The sequence below is a fragment of the Zingiber officinale genome, chromosome 4B (assembly GCF_018446385.1).
Source record: "Zingiber officinale cultivar Zhangliang chromosome 4B, Zo_v1.1, whole genome shotgun sequence".
NCBI classification, from domain to species: Eukaryota; Viridiplantae; Streptophyta; class Magnoliopsida; order Zingiberales; family Zingiberaceae; genus Zingiber; species Zingiber officinale.
The window spans coordinates 111,663,771-111,669,770 of NC_055993.1; the positions used below are offsets into that span (position 1 = coordinate 111,663,771).

General features: G+C 39.8%; 1 long non-coding RNA gene across 1 annotated transcript; it reads left to right on the plus strand.

Annotated features, from left to right (window-relative positions):
• The first annotated feature begins 4,283 nt into the window (after positions 1-4,283).
• LOC121977848 lies at positions 4,284-5,373 on the plus strand. The gene is made up of 3 exons (XR_006111058.1): positions 4,284-4,645; positions 4,758-4,942; positions 5,322-5,373. It is a non-coding gene; the product is annotated as an uncharacterized LOC121977848 (long non-coding RNA).
• The last annotated feature ends 627 nt before the right edge of the window (positions 5,374-6,000 follow it).

The window sequence follows — 6,000 nt, forward strand, 5'->3', positions numbered from 1 at the left end:
CTACCGGCCTTTGTAGCTTGGCCAACACTGTTCACTGGCGATCCACAACACCAGTCATTCTGTTTTGGGTAGGAAACCCTTCTATCGTGAGCCAGCAGCGACCATCTTGAATTTGGGACTGTGATTCAAGACGAGCGTCTCGACATTGGATTGGTTGATTCGATCTATATCGGAGGCGGGTACCTTGACTTATCTTTGATAATGTCATGTTGATATGTTTAGTAGGTTATAACCTTTAGTAATGATTATGTTCGTCTTTACTTCAGTTGATCACTACCCGATACCTGTTACATGCTTGTTTTGTTTACCTATTATGCACTTCACGTTAGTACTTACCTGATTATACATGCTTAGAGGGGTAGTGACACAACCATGTGTTTATTATGTTCAGGATCTAGGTTTTTATACCTTATCTGGTCTGTGTACCTTTGATTTAGTTCATTGTTCTATGGTACATATTTTATATATATATGGATATTGCTGTGCTGTTCAGGATTCTGTCATGCTTAGTGTCATGCATCATTCGCATGATTGCATGCTGCGCGATAGTCTGCTCCATTATTGTTGAGCACATCGCCAGTTTTATCTCTGTCGGTGCTCCGCTGGTCCGCTCATGGGTAGCGTGACGCAGTGTGGTAGCACGTCAGTTTGTTCGATGATGCTCCGCTGGGACTCTCATGGGTAGTGTACTGCAATGTGGTAGCACGCCAGGATCCCTCCCCGTCATCGTGTACCGGGAGATGAGAGCATTGAGCTCCCCCACTTATGATTTGGGGTAGGAGGATAGGTGTACTCTGACAACATCTCGTCCACTCGGTCACTCATCAGGAGTAGTGATGGCAGAGTGCACGGTTGTCACAACCCTACCCACTCGGTCTCACCATCGTGTGTGAGATGGCTGACTAGCATCAGGGGTGACCAGGACTATCATTGGTATTATACGCATTTATGCATTTACTGATTGTGTTTGTTGCACTTATATGCTGCATTTGGATGGATGCATATGTTTGACATGCATACAGGATTTATGATACTCTCAGTCTGACGACCTGATTATTCTGATAGGAGGCCCTGGTAAGTACAGTTCTTTTCAGCCTTTTCTATTGTGCATTTCCAGCTTTTGTCCAGGAGACTGTACTCCATAGTTATTACTATTTGTTATAGTTTACTATACATGCCAACTAGGTATCTGCTGAGTTGTTGAACTCACCCCCGTGGACACTATCTTTTTCAAGTACCAGGTTGTTTGTGGAGTCGCTTGGAGTATCTTGTCTGCCGGTCCCCACGCCACATCAGAAGACTTGTCTCCGCTTTTGTTTATCTGTATTTTGGTATATGAATTTGTGTATTTAGCTTTGTGTTCCGGCTTTGTTCCTGGAGTGTTGTTTTGTTGTGTGGTGTAAGCCTAGCCGGCTAGCAGTTTTCGTTTTTAGTTTGTATGTGTGTCCATTGTATTCCGCTATGTTTGGTTTTGGTACAACCGAGTGGGCTATTAGATTTACATATAACTGCATGGTTGTGTTTTTATTGTATCAGCCGTAGGCTGCATATAAACTACGTGGTTGTGTGTATATTCCAGCCGCCTGTGGCTGAGGTATATTATGTATATAGAAATGGTTCAAATTGTCACCCGTACAGGGGAGATATTGCCGGAATTTCCTCTGGCAAGGACTCCTCTGGGGTGTGACAATTTAGTGGTATCAGAGCAGGTATACGATGCTTGTTATGTGTTCTGGATTTTTGAGATTTATCTGATACCAATTTATTGGTATCAGAGCACGGTTTACGAGTCTTATATCCCGTGTTTCGGATTTCGTGTTTTAGTTTTTTCGATGTGACTTTTCAGATTTTGGGACCTGACAGCGGCAGAACATCTCCAAGCTATATGAGGTATGTTGGTATACTGTTATCCTACCTTTTTGTTAGTATGCATTGTTGACTATGATAGTTATGACATGTATTAGCACTTTGTATTTAGTACCTGTCTAGTTGTTGTAGCACATATTACATGTGATGGGTTAACCACTGATCTTGGTCGACCCTAATATAGATCAAGGACTAAAGTCTGGTGATTTTTCATAGCATACCACCAGTAGTTTTAGCTTCTGTTACTACTAGTTGGTTAGGAGATGGAGGCACATATCAGCCTATGCTATTATTAGCTGGATAGTGGATAGTATCTATATATTCATGTTGACTTAGCTAGTAGAATACCATGTTATCTTAGTTAATTTCGTTAGTATATAATTGATTTACTCTTGTTAGATAGGGCAGTAGAATTCCGATTTACACTTGTTGATTCGGGTAGTCGTGGATCGATATACCTTACTTGCTTGTGGAGGATTAATATATTCTTGATCGGTTAGTAGATGACCGAATTAGTTTTGTTGGTCCGATCAATAGGGGACTATCATACTCTATTTTTAGAGGTTCGAATCTTTGGGTTATTTGTGCTTAGTAAGGTATCTAGACCATATTTGAGTACATGGCTGGTACGGACGTGGAAATTAAAAGACTGAATTAGCCGGATACCATTGTCGGTTTGATCAGTCTATAGAGGATTGATGTATCCTATTCCATGTGGACTTTAATTTTTGACTGTATGTACCTAGTTGGATAACTTAGAAGGTAGCATAGGGAATGCCAGGTTGATTTGGGTTATATATGTTGATTATTCATATCTATGTTGTGTGTACATATGATTGTTATGTGTTGTAGGAGTCCTGTGGTAGATTGTTCATTTGCAGGTAGTATTTGCATATAGGTTCCGATATGGGTATTGTAGGTTCCTTGTGGATTATAGCTATGTAGTTCGGTGTACGTGTTTGATTGTATTATTGAAGGTATCACGTCGATTAAATTTGTGTTATGGTATGTGTACATGTGTTTGGTGTATCATGGGAGATATCTTGTTGATTATATTTGTTCTGTGTGTACACTTGTGACTATTATGATTCGTTGGAAGTATTACGTTGATTTTACTATTGGCATATGTGTATATATATGTTAGGTGAATGTTGTTTGAGGTGTATTGTCGATTATACCTACTTTGATTTATGCACATGAGTTTGGTATGTATTGTTGGAGGTATCACACTGATTTATACCTGTGTTATGAGTGTGTTGGGTGTGTACTAATTAGAGGATTATGTCGATCATACCTATGTTGTGTGTGCACGTGTGCCAGGTGTATTGTTGGTGATATCATGATGATTCTACTTATGTTGAATGTGGGATGTGGAGTGTCTACATTATGTCATTTGTTGTATTATCCTGTCAACTAATTCTCCTATTGGTGGGTGACCCACGAGGATATTGATAGAGTTGACGATGGATTTGATTTCCTTACTGGATTGTGATACCCTTGGTTACTCACAGTGATATGTGGTAGGGTGATCTCGTGCAGTCTCTAGTTGGATAGTGAGACGTCTTGGACACTTATGGGATGTTTTAGAAAATTCTCAAAATATTTATATTTCCAAAAACTTAGAATTTTTTTTACTTAGAAAATTAAATTGTTCTCATTTAGAAATTTTCTTAATAAGAAATTTTTCTACCTGAAAATTTTCTAACTTAATTATTTTTTAACACAATTTTTTTTTTACCTTAGAAAATTAAATTGTTCTTACTTATAAATTTTCTTAATTATAAATTTTTTTCTGCCCAAATTTTTTTGGTAACACTTAAAATTTTTTTTGTAATTTTTTTAAAGTGTTAAAGTAAACCTTAGACGTGTTAAGAACCCCATATTTTTATGTGATCAAAGGGGGAGAAGAATGTTAAGTCTAGGGGAGGTATAATCAAAACGTTTTTCATTGAAAAATCTTATTTGCAAAATTATTTGTCTTTACATTATGTTTGTTTATCCTAGCTTAACTTGGGTTACTCACATCAAAAAGGGGGAGATTATTGGAACTCCAAGGTGTTTTGATGTGATCAAACAAGTTAAGTTATGTCTTGTTTGGTTTAACCCTTGTGTCTAAGTGTGCATGAGCTTAGGAGCATAGGAAGTCAAGCGGAAGACGCGGCTTGTGAGATCTCAGAAAATTTAAATAAATAGGGTTATTGCAGAAATAGCCTTATAAAATTTTTCCGGAATTTTTAGAAATTTTCTGGGAATTTTTCGGAGCTCGTACGACGGGTTTTGCGGGGATTAATTTCGGGTACGGATAAAGCCGAGTTGGGATACCCGTTTAAATGAGGAAATGTTTATTTATATAATTCCTTTTTCCTTATTTCCTTTCCCCCAAAACCGCCGATCCCTACTTGCCTTCCCCGATCTCCCCTCTTCCTCTTCCTCTCTCTGTTCTCTCGCGGACGGGCGACGCCGAAGCAAGCCGGGAGCTCTGGTGATCTCCTTCGGCCGGCATCGACGCCTAGTAAGCCCAGATCCAGCCGAAGCCTCCTCCTCCTCGCTCTAATCTTTCTGAATACTCTCACGGGGATGAACCGACGCCGAGCGTGGACGAGTCGACGCCGACGATCGCCGGTGTAGATCTATCTGCGGAGCTTGCCGGAGATCAATCAAGGAGACAAGGATCATCTTGATTTCCTCTGCTCAACCCTTCCCCGATTTTTCTTCTCGTTTCTGCCGACCCTCTCTCCCCCGATCCGATCGCCGGCTTGAATGCCCTAGGGTTTCGAAGGTAAGCAACTGGTTCCTTCTTTTCCCTCTCTGGTTGCGATCTTGGAGGTTAGGGCTTGTTTCTGTTTTGATCCTTGTTGGAATTGTGATATCTTCTTTCGGTTTTGAGCTAGGAAGGAGAGATCGGATCCAATTACGTGCTGTAACCCACAGATCGGTTCTGGGATGTTTCCTTCTTTGCTGTGATTGAGGTTTCGGTTGAAGTGGGGGAGGATTTCAGCAGAGTTGCTGTGGTTTCTTTGATCCAGCAAGGAAATTCCTCTCATTGTGCTGTCGGCAGAGGCTTCAGATCAGTGAGGTGAGTTCTATTCCCTGTGAGCTACTTAGATGTGGATTATGGTTGTATTAATTGATACGTAAGGTATTGGTTTAGGGTTAAATTGTATTACTATACGAAATAGGTTTATGTGTTGATAGGATCTCCTAATCTAATGGGTGATTAGGGATTAGGTAACTAATCCTAATCGACCATTGGATTTAGTTAAGTTAAGTGTGATTGTTTAGTTGGATATTGGACTGTATCTAATCTAATGGAGAAACCCTAATCAATTGTTAGATTAGTTTAGGAAGGATAATGATGACGTGATTAGGGTTTTACCCTAATTTAGTTTTTAGAATTTTATTTAGCTATTTCATTTAAATTTAGCTAAATAAAATATATATGTTGTTTGACACAGGACTCTGATTCGAGACGGGCGTCTCGACTTCGGATTTGGATTGTACCTTCTATTTGAGGCGGGTACCCTTTGACTTATCTTGTTGATATTGTCTAGTGATATGTGCAGTTTATATATGTTTACTAGTAATTGGTAGATCTTTCTCTTCTCTGGTTATAGTTTATTCTATATCTGTAGGCGATTATTAACGATTGGTAGTTAGCATATTCCCTGGTTTAGTTATTTGATACTTGATACATGTTGCTACGATTAGCATCTATACCTTAGTCTAGCATGTTTTTCTTTCTTGCTATGCTTATCTGTGTTCATAGAGATGCATATCTATAGTGCTCTACTCTACTGGATTAGTTGCTTTACATGTGTGATACATGCTCTTGGATTCATGATACTTACATCATTGTTATATGTGATGTCTTTGGATTTATGCTGTTTATTATCCTTGTTATATATGTGTTTATCTGTTTGGCATCTACACATATGGAGGAGGATATGTTCAGGTATGACATACTGTAGCCGCATGCACCATATCGCATGATTGCATGCTGGGCGATTGACGACTCCATTATTGTTGAGCTCGTCGGCCGGCTACATTGACCTGCACACCACGTGACCATTGCATGGGTAGTGGCACAGCACACAGGGTGTGTAGGTTGCTCGGTGGTGCTCCGCTGGAGGCTCC